Source organism: Cricetulus griseus, chromosome 8, assembly GCF_003668045.3.
Source record: "Cricetulus griseus strain 17A/GY chromosome 8, alternate assembly CriGri-PICRH-1.0, whole genome shotgun sequence".
Lineage (NCBI taxonomy): Eukaryota > Metazoa > Chordata > Mammalia > Rodentia > Cricetidae > Cricetulus > Cricetulus griseus.
Window position 1 is genome coordinate 90,934,895 of NC_048601.1, and position 14,250 is coordinate 90,949,144.

Below are 14,250 nucleotides of genomic sequence, written 5' to 3' on the forward strand. Positions count from 1 at the left end.
GGCTTCAGGAGAGCGGATGAGGTAATTGACATTAACAAAACATTTAAAAATGGAATTAGCCCCCCAGAAAGTGAAATGTTCCCAGCAGAGAGTAAACTTAGCCCTATGCATAGTGGGCAGACACAGAAGAAATATTTACTAAATAATGTCACCATGACAATGGGGGTGGGGGGCGCAGGAGAAGTCCCTCTGAGTGACTGCTGTTTTCAGGGTCAGTAACTCTGTGTAGAAATCCATCCTGGTACTGGGAAAATCCCAACTTCATTAAAAAACAAGTACAAATGTGTATGGGAAGGTCCACAAATGGAACCCCAGCCTTGGGTGGTAGACGCAAAAGGACCACCACTTCAAGCTCATCCCTGGTTATACTGCAAACTCAAAGCCAGCCTAGGCCGCATGAGACCCAAACATCACTCAGTAGTAGAGTATGTGTTTGGCATGCCTGAGACTTTGGATTAAATCGACAGCACCCCTACCCCTGCGTCCCAAAAAGAACATGTAAGGGATACATTTTCACATTTTTTCCCTTCATTTTATTTTTATGTTTGGGCATAAAATCTTGAATAAGCTGTTATACAAATATTGAAAATGCAGGCAATAAGAAGGGAGAAAAGGGATGTAGCCTCCTTTCACGTCTGTGGATGTTTTCTTGCATCCTTTATTTTTGTGTGTGGTTTGCTTTCTACTGCTGCGATAAAACACCACCATCAAATGCAAATGTGTGGGGGCTATTCAGCCTACACTTCCAGACCACAGTTCATCCATCATCCAGGGGAGCAAAGGCAGAGGCAGGCACCGGGCACTGGCTTGTTCCTCAGGGCCTGCTCCCCATGGCTTGCACACCTCGCTTGTTTATACACCCCAGGATGGCTTGCCCTGATGTGGCACCGCCCACCGTGGCCTGGATCTTCCCACATCAATCATTAATTAAAAAAAATGTTTCATAGACTTGCCTATAGGCCAGTCTGATGGGAGTATTTTCTCAGTTGCTGTTTCCTCTTACAGCATACTTGAAATTAATAAGCACATGTGTGCTGTGAAAGAGAAATGGGAAAAAGCGGGGCAAGAGGCATTTTTATATTTTTAGTGTCCCATTCTTAGCCGTAAACATTTCTTCTGGAGGTTGTATTATTTGCTGTATGAATTAATGTAATGTAGTCTGGTCTTTGTTTAACTAGCCTTCTGCCTCTGCTCATTGAGATTGTGTATATACTTTTTCCTCTATTGCAAATACTGAGTCAAAGGTAAGACTGTTCTTACAAGTTCTTGATATTGATGGCTAAGCAGGTTCGCCAAATATTTTGCTCCCCAGGCAAGCAGCACTGGACATGGCTGTGATGGGGGGATCCTCACTCTGACCCCACGGATGCAAAAAGACTATACTATTTCCCCCTCCCACAAGACCACTCACCCACCCTTGGGTGACACAGTTTGTCATTCTATCTCTGCTGCTTTGTGTCTGCTGCTTTGTGTGTCTCTGTCTTTCTCATTTCTTGTTCATGTAGTCGTGTATGTACATGCTCAGGCACACACACACACACACACACACACACACACACACACACACACATGTGCATGTGCCATTGTGTCCATCTGTCTGTCTGACTCTGGTTCTTTGGGTCTCTCATCTGTCTTCTTTTCCTCCTGTCCCTCTCTGTGTGCCTCCCCTTCTGCCAATGTCCATCCATCCTATAGCTACCCTTCAGGTTCCACCTGCCACCTAAGTTCAGCGACCCTCAGGGCCGGCTGGGGGAGAGGCTGGGGTGAGAAGACCATCCTGTACACCACGGACTGGGGCAGACTGGGATACCTTTCTCCTGGGTAAGGAAGATTTGCTTAGTCCTTTCCATTTCCTGTTGCCCCCCCCCCTTGAGGTGGGGGTTCCAATAATTCAGGGCCTCCAGCTTTTGCTTCTCTCTACTGCTTTCCTGTGTTTTCCCTTGGGCATTAGCCTAGGTTGATGGGCTGGTTTGGGAGTCCACACTAGCCCTGTGATTCTCCTGAGGTGGGTGAGCTGCTGTTCCTTTCACTGCAAGGGTGGGATAGAGGCAAGGGTGGACAGAAACTCCTTGACCTGGAAACTGAAGCCAGGCTGGGGAATTTGGAACAAATATTAGGGTTGGCAGCAAGGTTGTGAGTCAGAAGCAGGTGGTCAGGCTGAGATGACATCAGACCAGGGACTGGGCAGAGCTGGTGGCTCAGTGGAAGGGGGAGAGGCTGGCATTGCTGCCATGCTCTCCCAACCTTCCCTTGGAGTTAGATAACATGCCTTTTATTTCCTGCACGTTTATAGAAACAAACTCCAAAAGTCCAAAGTGTCCCCTAAATGTTCCCATCCACCCTGGTTCCTAAGTCATGTGGGCTCTGGTTGGGAAAATCAGGGCCCCAGGAGGCAGATATGTTCAAGGTCATGTTGCTGGCCAGGGCAAGCCTGACTTTGGAACACCAAAGTTAGAGCTCTCCAACATCCAGCCTACTGTGAACTGTCGCAACACAGGGAGACTTGGTTGTGTGGCACTGTGGAACTTCTCATAACTTATTGTAGAGTATTTGTACGCAGATATTGTTTGATCACCAATTTTGTTAGGTTTTAGTGGCAGGTTGCACAAACTAGAACCAACTGTGTATGGAGCTTCACTTGGTTGCTTCAATTGATTCAGAGTGACACCCCCTTTCCATTGTGACTGGCACCTGCTTGTTGCAGTTCAGATAAAAAAAAAAATCTATCGCAAAGACTGCTTGCCTCTCTCTCTGTGTGTGTCTCTGTGTGTCTCTCTCTGTCTCTGTCTCTCTGTCTCTGTCTCTGTCTCTGTCTCTGTCTCTCTCTCTCTCTCTCTCTCTCTCTGTCTCTGCTTGTCCCTTTCTCTTCCTCTGAGTTGCCTCTGTCAGGTTCTCTGTCACAGGAATGAGAAGAGTAGCCAATACACTCAGTTCTGGATGCTGCTGACAAAGGGCGGAGCTAACCCTACACCACAGGTTTTGAGAAACCTAGCAGTCTGTCCTCCTGAATGAGTGTTGTAGTTTAAAGTCCTGTGTTGTTAACTCTGTCTCTTTTCTTTTCCAAACAGCCTGAAATTAGAACGATGGCATCAGTACAAAGCCATGACCCTTTGCAGGTGCAGATCCCCTGTGGAGTTTTCTAGGTTGAACAGGAGTTGGTGGGCTTCCAGCAAGCACTGTGCCTCGCTCTTTCCCTCCAGCCTAGAGTTCTTGGGATCAGACAGGTTTTGTGCTCCCTCCTGTAGCAGTGTCCAAAATCCCACTTCTGAGCAGGGTGGACTTGAACTCGAAGGTGTGTGTGGTTTATTTCCTCCCTAAAAGAGGTATCATCATCTCTCTGTTCAAGTACATTTCAGTAGCTGCTGGGGTCGGCCTTGGCCTGGGCACGTGACCACAAGCCAGCAGACGTCTGTGAAAAACTGCGCTATCAGTAGTTTCAACAGTTGATTCTCAAAAGTTGGAATTATCTGTGCTTGCTCTGTTTCTCTTGGGCTTTTGACTGAAGATGATGGATTGAGAGTTCATTAAATTGCACTGTGAATCTGCCTAGTGAAGTGTTGGTCTGTGTGAATCTGTGTGAATCTCTCTATCTATTTTAACCTACTTGGTGGTGTTTCTGAGAATTTGAGTGGTAACTTTTTCCTCCCTTTTAAATGTTGACTAACATCGATGCTGAATGTAAAGCAAGTGTACAGATCAGAGGCCAGCCAGTGTGTACAGAGTAGGAGGATCATTTTAGCATCCCTTCCACATTTGGCTTTTAGTCATTCTGTAAGGGCTTTTAATTGGGCCCCTGATGGTGTTGCAACTAGACCTTTAGAGATCTAAGCGGGCGTCCCTCCCAAGATAGAAGCAAATCTTTGACATCACGGAAACCCCAATTCTCTGTGTGACTGTCTAGCTGCTTCTCAAGTGAAGATGTATTGGAGAGTCTCAGGATGACTGTGTTGCCTAGCCATTTGTACGGCCGTTCTCATGTGTTGGAGCTGATTTGACCTTTGACTGTCACCCTTTCATCCCTTGCTTTCCACGAACTCCCAAATGGTATAGTTGTTGGGCTTTGTATGGACTGATCACAAATCATACATAGGCTTCTGTGCTGATTTTAAGTTCATCCTTTTTTAAGTTAAGCGTGTTCTTCCAAAGCATTCCTGGTGCGGTTTTCAGAGCTTTCTTGAAATTCTCAAGGGATTTTAAAAACATAATTTCTACATTGGGGGTATTGTGATTATGTTGCTGTGAAGGTTCTTGTACAAGATTTTGAGTGGACATGTTTTCATGGCATTGAGGATGTGTCTAGGAGCAGACTCGCAGGGTCACGTGTAACTCCATTTCAGTGTTTTGATGGACTACAAAGCTACAGTCCCACTCGGAAGTCAGAACCGTCTCCTGTCCTCCATAACACTTGTTTCTGTTAAATGCTAAAATTTTAAATTATAGCCACACTAGAGGATATTTGACACTATATCTTTGTGATTTGGAATTAGTTATATTCCTTATGGCAGTAATGCTGAACACTTAGTTTTATATCTACACAATTTATATCTTCTTTGGAGAAAAAGGTCTTCTGTAGTTATTCTAGTTTTAAAAGTTGCACTTTACTGTTGAGCTGTAAACACGGCTTATATTGATAAATTCTGGATTCCTGAATTTATCAACACATCATCTACAGCTTCCTCATTCTTAGATTAGACTCACCTTCTTGGTGTTATCCCTTGAAAGACTGAGGTCTTTCATTTTGATGGAATCTAATTCATTATCCCCCCTTTGTTGCTTGTGTTCAGGTGTCCTAGTAAAGAAAACCTCAGCTCCTCTGTGGTGGTTTGAATAAGAGTGGCCCCCAGCAGCTCATCTGTGTGAATGCTTTCATGACAGTGGCACTATTTGAAAAGATTAAAAGGATTAGGGGGTGTGGCCTTGTTGGAGGAAGTGTGTCACTGGGAATGGGCTTTGAGGTTTCAAAAGGCCATGCCAAGCTTAGAATCTCTGTGCTTATGGGTCAGAATGTAGCTCTCAGCTACTCCTCCAGCGCCGCCATGCTCTCTGCCATGGACTAAACCTCTGAAATTGTGAGCAAGCCCCCATTTTAATGCCTTCTTTTATAAGAGTTGCCTTGGCCATGGTATCTCTTCACAGCAGTAGAGCAGTGACTAAGACATCATCCAAGGTCAGGATATATCTTACAGTTTTAGCTCTTAGCTTTAAGTCTTTCTGCCATTTTGAGTTAATTTTTTAAAACATGACATTATATAAAATTTTAACTCCATTTGACTTCATCCTTCTGACTGTAGGTTTTACACTGTCTTGCTATCATTTGTTGAATTGTCTTGTATTTCTGACAAAATTCATTGCTCCTAGCCATGCATGTGTGTTCTCTCATCTCTTCCCTATGCTCCCCTCAGCCATCAAGAAAGTCAGCACCCGATGTGGGCCCCTGCCTTGTGCTTTTCTAGCTGGGCATCATAACAGACCTCTTTCCTTCATAATAAAAGAATAACTGGCCAGGCGGTGGTGGCACACACCTCTAATCTCAGCACTCCAGAGACAGGCGGATCTTTGTGAGTTAAGGCCAGCCTGGTCTACAGAGTGAGTTCCAGGACAGCCAGGGCCATTTCACAGAGGAAACCCTATCTGAAAAACAACAACAATGAAAGAATGGCTGGACCATAAATCCGATGGTTTGTCAGTCTTACTGATCTATATATACAACCTTACATCAACACACAGTGCTGGCTCCTGCAGCTTTGTAGTAACTTCAAAATCAGGATTGTGAGCCCTTTAAATCTGGGAAGGATTACTTTTTGATGTGATATTGATGTCCACTTTTCAACTCCACATACTTTGAGGCCTTTTTCTTTCCTTTTTTTTTTTTTTCTGTCTCTATGAGTCATATTAGAAATGTTACTTTGAAGTGATCATGAATTCACTTTTAGGTCTGACCTCATTATTCTGTAAATGGTATGGATTTAGACGGAGTTGGATGTATTCTAAAAGTTTGACCATTTGGGTCCTTAACCTTAAAATAAAGTGAAAGCACAAGTCAAAAGAAAATCCTGGCAACATGCTAGGCACAAAACATGTGTCATAGATAAACTTTCCTTGTACCTTGTTACGCAGTTCTGACTTCTTGGACAACATCAGCCTTTTTCCATGGACAAGCTGATTTCTCCACGGTATGGCTAGGTCTTAAGGAATCTATACCTCTCCTGGGATGTAGTGTTAGTTTGTCAGCAGTGTCTAGAACTGAGTGTATTAGTTACTTTTCTCATTTCTGTGTCAGAGTATCTGACAAAGTAACCTGAAGATGGGGTTATTCTGGTCCATGGTTTGAGGGAGCAGTCTATCGTGATTGAGAAAGCATGGTGGCAGGAGCATGAGGCAGCTGGTCACATCCCATCCTTAGTCAGGAAGCAGAGAGAGACACATGCTGGTGCCCTATTTATGGTTCCCTTTTATTCGGTGTGAAACAGGGGTACTACCCACTACGGTAGTCTTCCCACCTCAGGCCAATCTCTCTGGAAGCTCCAAGGTTGGCATATCTGGAGGCCTGTCTCCTGAGGTGACTCTAAATCCTACTAAGCTGACAATCATCATACCATGCTCGGCCCATAGTGCTGGCTCAGTGAACGCTTGTTAAGTGAATCCCAGATGTTTATCCTATTTTCCTATTTGCTTGAAGAAATATAATGCTGATTGCTTGTACATATTCTAAGTACGCCTACTAACCTTTGTATGAATGTTTAAGTACAAGGATATTTTCCACAAGATTTGGTGGGATAATTTTCCACCTGACTTCTATTTTTAGCTTCCTTGAGTGGCACAACTTTCCCCAAATGGTGTTGCATTTATGATATCTAAATACATCCTTTTAAAGGCAATTTGGGACATCTAGAAAGGATTGGTTCTTAGTAATAAACCCTAAAATACAAAAAGAAATGGGAAGAAGGGAACTTGGATAGAGGGCTGTTCAAGGAGGATGGGGTCACAGGGAAGCCTGTCCCCATCTCCAAACTTTGGTGATAGACCATGAGATAGTCATGGTTTTCCTTGATTCTCCATACCTCCAAAGTCTAGACATGAAACTATGAACAAAGATTACCCCCAGAGTTATTACTGGCTGAAGTGAGCCTGACTCATGACCAAGAAATTGTGCCTGTGCTTGTTGAGCCATTACAGATGTCGTGGGCAAACCACCTACTTTTATAGGGACCGAATTGTCTTGTGGACTCAGGATAATTGCATTTGAAAGCAAGACAGAACTGTCAGGCAGAAGGCATGTTGAGAAATAGGTGCTACCTCAAAGAGCGGATTGTATTATCAAATAGCTCAGGAATGAGTCCATCCAAATTAGCAGTTTGGGTTTTGTGATTATTGTGGCTATTTCTCATGTAGGTTTCTGAGAGCCTTGAGTGTGCCAAGATGGGTTACATGGTGTCTTCAAGAGTGTGGGTAGGAGCAGCAGCCCCCAAAGGTGCCATTGGGGTCTTGTTTACCATCTCAACTCACAGCCCTTCAGTACTAGTAGTCGAAGGACACCCCGCTCACCCAAAGCCCTTGAGTACTGGCAGGTAGTGGGGCGCATTTTAAATAATCACAATGCAGGGTAAGACCTGTGCTTTTGAGTATGGAGTCTGGTTTCTTGGTCTTCTGGGGCTGTTGTTTTTAGGCTGGATCTTTTGTGATAGCACATTTTATTGAAGCTGACTGTGTCTACTGTCTCACTAAGAAATTAGGGAGCTGCAATCAAACTGATCTAACTCTGTGTATATGCACATAACACTTGTAAAATACTCTAATTCCTAGGTTATGAATACTTGGTTTTATTTTGGAGGGTTTTGTTTTTGTTTTTGAGACATAGTGTCACTCTGTAGCCCAAACTGTCTAGTGTTCCCTGTATAACCTATATGGTCTTACACTCATGGCAATCTGTCTGCTTCCTCCTCCCAAGTGCTGGGATTATGGGCATGCCCCATGACACCTAGCTGTACTGTTGGTTTTGATCTGTTACTTGGGAAGCCTGTTCTCTTTGGTATCTGACAGTTGTCAGTGTCATGCATTTGAAAGTTCAGTTTCTACATTTGACCTGATGATACTCCTGAAGAGTTCAGGGGAGAGGGAAACCAGGGGTAGACTACTTTGGACACCTGAAAAGCAAACTGATGACTTCTGCTGTGGAATAGTACAACAAGGAAACCACCAATGGTGCGGGGACAGACAAGCTTGCTATGACTGGTTTGCATTCTGGAGTTCTACCACCGAGAAAGCTATGTCCAGTTCAAGAGTAGGGACAGACAGACTACTCTGTGTTCTTGAGAACTCCTCCTCCTTCTGTCCCTTTACTCACACCCACCACCTTCCAACACGGAATAGGAGTTAACTTACTTAACTAGAAAAAAATGTTCAGAGGGGGAAGGAGGTGAGAGTGGGCCGAGGGAGGGGAGGAAATGGGAACCAGGCATCTTAGTGGTCTACTGCTTCACTTCCAGTAAATCTGCTAGCCTGGGGGTGGGGTGGGGGTCACCATTGTGAAGTGATAGCAATGTGGTTGGAATTGCCAGGGGGAGGCAATTTGCATTCATACTTTCTGACAAAAGAGTCAACTCCCACTGTTTTTCTTATCAACACTCACGTGAGGTTTCTGCTTTGGATGGCTAGCCACAGAAGTGATGCTGGGCAGCCTCTTACACCTTGTCACGTGGTTTGTCACATTTCTCTAATAACTGAGACACCGTCAGAATAGAGAGCAAGCAAGTGAAGATACTTACTGGTGGGGCGACTGCGTAGAACCCGAGGCTGGTAAGTGATGGGTGAAACGGGGGGGGGGGAGGCAGGGCCCCCGGGGGGAGATCAGAGAAACATTTTAGGATAAGAAGCCACACCGCTCCAAAGAGTGATTTCCCTTTCATTTTTACTTCAGTGGTATGCCTTTAATTCTGAAAGATCAATCGGAAGAAGAAGTTTAAAGGAAAAGTCAAATTTCACCCCAAATCTCAGCCAGAAAGTCATCACAGTGAATATTTATCTTCGGCACTGTATAGAGAGGTGAATGGAGAAATAATGGTATAAGGCCAGGTGTAGACAAAGTCTGCAGTCCAAAATGAAACATCTGGGGTGTGTGTGTGTGTGTGTGTGTGTGTGTGTGTGTGTGTGTGTGTTTACTTGAATTTAACAAAAGGGAAAGAATGTACTGTGAAGTAATTCTTTATTACAAGATTGCATTCTCTTGGGTTCAGAAAGGATGGAAACCACTTAGCTGGTGGGGGCAGGACGAGCTGAGACCACGGGATGGCACCATAAACAAGTGCCCTTATGTTCATTCCCACCTGTTTTCTTCTGTTTGTTTTAATGCTGTTAGGATGTAATGTCTTTCTGATGTCTGTGGCTCTAATTTCCCCCTAGCCACCTCCTACATCTTATCCTGGTCAATGTACTGTTAACCAATGGCCTTTCTACCATGTCTTATTATTTTACTAACTTGATGTTTGGTGGATTTCATTTTTAGAAGAGTTTTTAGGTGTGTTATTCCCTGAGTTTTGTGAATTCTACATTTTTGAGGATAGTCACTTATGTTTAGTATAGAGTAGAACCCAGGGATGACAGACATGCTGGTTAAATACTCTACCACTGAGCTACACATTCCCATCCTTTATTGACTGTGCTTTAAAAGACAACTTTTCTTTTGTCCAGTTGTCATCTACAGACAATTTACACTCCCTTATAGGGTGCCTGCTGTGACTGGGATTTTTTTTTAAGGTGGCCTCATGTATACCAAGGTGGTGTTGAGTTGTCTGTGTAGCTGAGGGTGACTTTGAACTTCTGATCCTCCTGCTCCACTTCCAGCAGAATGTTAGGATTGCAGACACAAGCCACCATGCCTGGTATAGCCTGGAATATGTATGTGGTGGGTAGACAAAACCCAGCACTTTGTGCATGGGAGGTAAGTTCCCTACCAACTGAGCTATAGCCTTAGTTCATTGAATGAGGAAACATCTAAGAGTCAATAAAGAAATACTGGTTGAGTGGTGGCTAAAATAAAATTGCATTGGAAATTGGACACCAGATTATGGATTAAGTTTGAATGTTGGGAAAGTAGGCTATTTTCTTGGTGAGTTTCTTATGTGTCTGCCACATCAGATGATGCCTGTTGGGCAGCTTTGTGAATGTCCAGGACTCTGTTCAGTGCCTAGGGTCCCTGGTCGAGCACCTTGCCCTTCCTTCTCCTGGCTGTAAAGACTCTTGGCTGGCCAGGGCATGCTTTTGTTGCCATCTGAAGATAATGGAACGGGGTAAATATTTTTATCCACCCACAAGTTGGCAGCTGGTAATTATTGTTTCAAATGACATTTTTTTTGGCTGTTGTCATTGTTCTGGAATGCTGTCTTTCACCTTGGATCACAAGCTGTTGTCTTAATTATGAACAAACACTCTTTTAGAGAACATTCTGAAATGGCCTGTGAACGAACACCATGCTTTTTTTTTTTAATATTTCTAAATAGTTTTGTTATGTCTGTGTTGACAGAGCTAGACGTACGTGTGAGGTTTTGGGGGCTTATAGCTAAAAATCTCTGACTGCCACATAGGAAACAAGTATCATGTTTTACCCTTATTTCACCTTAACTCTCCAGTAAAGTAAATGGGAAGGAAAATTGCCTGGATGTGAATTGACACTTGAAGATTGAGCCATTGTAGTTGGCCGTGACTCAGCAGTACTCACCATGGGCTATGAGAGGGAGAGAGGTATAAGCTTGCACAGTGTTCCTGTGTTCTCATGAGAGAGAGAGAGAGAGAGAGAGAGAGAGAGAGAGAGAGAGAGAGAGAGAGAGGAGGCGGTAAGTGACTTAGAGTGCTGTGTTCTAAAACTGTCTACCCAGAATTTAAATGAATTTAAATTAAACTAAACATAAATTTAGTTTGTTGCATAGGCCTCAATTTTAGTGCTCAGGGGATGGCCAGGGTATCTCTAGGCTCCAGTGTCAGCATCACTGAAGTCCTGCTGGGTAGTCCTGGTCCACACACAGGGCTTTCTCTTCCTAGATTGTTTGGTGTTCACTCTGTTCTGATAAGTGGCTCTCGGTCAATTCTCTTGGTCCCTTGGCTTCAGTTGTTCCACCCAAATGCTATTATGAAACTCTGCTTTCCCTGTGGCCCCATTGGCATCCTCTGATTTCAGGGCACATGCAGCCTTCAGGGTATCCTGAGGGGGTGGGACTAGGTAGATCATTGCAGCACAGCATTTACTAGATAACCTCCAGCTAAGGCCTTCGTGTTTGTGTGCTGTCTCTCACCAGAGGGTAGAATGGGGATTTTGACTGCAATTCACAATAGAATTGTTCTTTACAATTATTTAAATGCATTCACCACTTAGAACTTCTGCTTCATCTCCTTATTCCCCTGTGCTTATGTCCTTGCTGGGAAGCACAGAACTGGGTTCTCTTCTTTGTTGTACCCTTACTGACTGACCCTGATGTCTTAGACATTTTCTTTAAGGCTCAGTTGCCAGTTAATAATGTGCTCACAACCTGGGACATAAACTGTTGTGGAGGTATCACTACGTAACACATGAGAGACCTTGAAGTCTACTCTAAAGGTAGCTCCAAGGGACTTGCTTTCCATGTCATCGTTACATTTTCGGTCTGCTTTAGTCAGAACATGCTCACTTTGATCCGCCAATAGGTTCATGTACTAAACTGTGCTTGCTTCACCTAAGGGACTAGTATTAGGCAAAGGTGAGGCCTGTGGTTGATGGTCAGAGAGCTCTCTTCTGAGTTTAACCCAGAAGGGAGGAATAGGATGCTCCTGGTAGAAGCAGCCTGGTGGTCTGTGTTGAGGAGAATGAGAGTAGCTACCCACTTACACATGAGCTCTATGGTCCCAGATTCTCATGGTCTCCACTTGCCCAGCCTAGAGACCTGCCAGAGATGCTTGCCTGATACTAGCTAGTGCTGTGTAACAACTATCCCCCAAATTTTGGCAAAGCTACATAGAGATGAATCTCCAAGCCAAATGTTTTATTTAGTAGTAGATAAGACGTAGAATTGCAGTCATCAATATGTGGAGGTCTGGGTGGTCTCTGGCATGTCTAGAGATAAAGGCAAGATTGCAGGGTGCTACAATTTGACTGTGAAATGTCTCTCACAAGCTCATAGGCTCATGCGTTATAGTTGGTCCCTAGCCAATGCCACCACTTTGGAAAGTTGTGGAAGTTTTAGGAGGTGGAGCCTCGCTGGAAGAAGTAGGTCGATTGGGTATGGGCCTCAAGACTTAGAGCCGATCGTGACTTACAGCTGCCTGTCTGCTTGCCTGCTGAGCTGAGTCTCTGAGATGTGAACAAGCAGCTTTAGGCTCCCACCACCATGGGCCCAGCCTCTTTAGCTGCTGTGCCTTCACCACCTTGACGGACTGTACTGTCAAACCGTAAGTCAAAACAAGTTGCTTTTTGTTGGGTGTTTAGTTAAGCAATAGGGAAAGTAGCTATTCTAGGAGTTTTATTTGGACAGAGAAATCTAAGCACATCAGTTTGAAAGGAAGTTGATATGTATTTCCTATGCCCAAAAGTTGGTAAGCTCTGCCTGGCAGGTGGTGGTGCTGAATATAAAAAATATAAAGCTTGTTTTAAGGTCACAATTGACAGTTCTATTAGCAGCTGCTAAGAAAAAAAACAAGAGTCTTTTTAAAAAAAGATTTATTTATTTATTTATTTATTTATTTATTTATTTATTTCATGAGTATGAGTATGCCTTTATGCCAGAAGAGGGCATCAAATCCCACTATAGATGGTTGTGAGCCACCATGTGGTTGCTGGGAATTGAACTCAGGACCTCTGGAAGAGCTGCCAGCCAGTGCTCTTAACAGCCAAGCCATCTCTTCAGCCCCATACAAGAGTCTTTTTTCAAGACTGATTTTATTATATGTAACTTAGGCTTGTCTCCGTCTTGTCTCCTGAAGGCTGGGATTATAGGCATGCACCAACATGATCAGTAAAAAGTCTTCAGATAAAGCTGAGTGTGGTGACATATTCCTGTGACCTTGCACATGGGAGGCAGAAGGATTATTGTTTCAAGGCCAGCCTGGGTTACATAATGAAACTCTATTTCAAACAAAACAAACTCTCAGTTTGTTGTGGTGGAGTGGGGTAGTAGGGCAGTTCCTGGAACAATTCATTTTTTTTTTTGGTGGGGGGTTTCGAGACAGGGTTTCTCTGTGTAGCTTTGGAGCCTATCCTGGCACTCGCTCTGGAGACCAGGCTGGCCTCGAACTCACAGAGATCCACCTGCCTCTGCCACCTGAGTTCCACCAATGCCCGCCGAACAATTCATTTTTTAACTCATTTTATCCATAGCCCATTGGTACTATTTTAGATGGGGATGGCAGGATGAATATTATCCATTGTGTGTTCACTTTCCACAAGTTGGTTAGCTACAAGAGTGACAAAATCAATTTGGGCAGGACTCAGAAAGGCTGTGTTCTGTTCCGTTCAGTGTCAGCTAGTACTTCAGGTAGGCTAGGGGCTGTATCATTTGACTTGCTCACGTGTCTGTGGGGGTTGATGCTGGCATGAGCTGGGGATGTTTCAGTTTGTTTCCAGATGGGCCCTCCCTTATGTTGCCTTTATATTGGCTACTCTGGGCATGGTTGCTGGAATTAGAAGTGTCCCCCGTGGTTTCATGCTTTGACTGCTTAGTCCCTCGGTTGTGGTGTTATTATGAAAGATGAAGTCCCTTTGGCAGTTGTGGTCTGGCTGGTGGGAGTACGTAGGGTATGGAAGGTAGGCCTTTGAAAGTGTTAGGCACACTTCCTCTCTTTCCTGTGCTGCATGGACAGTAGCTTCTGCCACTGTTCCTTTCCCACTGTGACAGACTGAAGTCTTTCAGAAATCATGAGCCAAAGTAAACTTCCAACCCTTTTTAATCCTCGCCCCCTGCACCGTGAGATACTTGGTAACAAGGAGTGAACGAGGCTAATGCGGTAGCCAAGTTGAAGGGCAAGCATCTTGGTCTAAGATGGCAGCTGTGTTGCTATTCTTAACATGGTCTTGGAGGTCACAGGATATTACTCCTGCTTTTCTAGCAGCTTGAGGAGCAGGGGGGCATCATGTGATTGAGGTGGCATATCCCTGTCACCAGCATGTGGGAGGCAAAGAGACTACGGGTTCAAGGCCAGCCTGGGTTACATAATGAGGCTATCTCAAACAAAACCAAACCACAGTGTGTTTTGGTTGCTATACAAACAGCTCAGTGGCTACCAAGCCCT

At 44.3% G+C, this 14,250-nt stretch overlaps 1 protein-coding gene across 5 annotated transcripts in view; it reads left to right on the forward strand.

The window, feature by feature from the left end:
* The window catches only part of Osbpl3 (oxysterol binding protein like 3), a 167,788-nt gene that overhangs the window by 58,582 nt on the left and 94,956 nt on the right, over nt 1–14,250 (forward strand). The window lies entirely within an intron of this gene.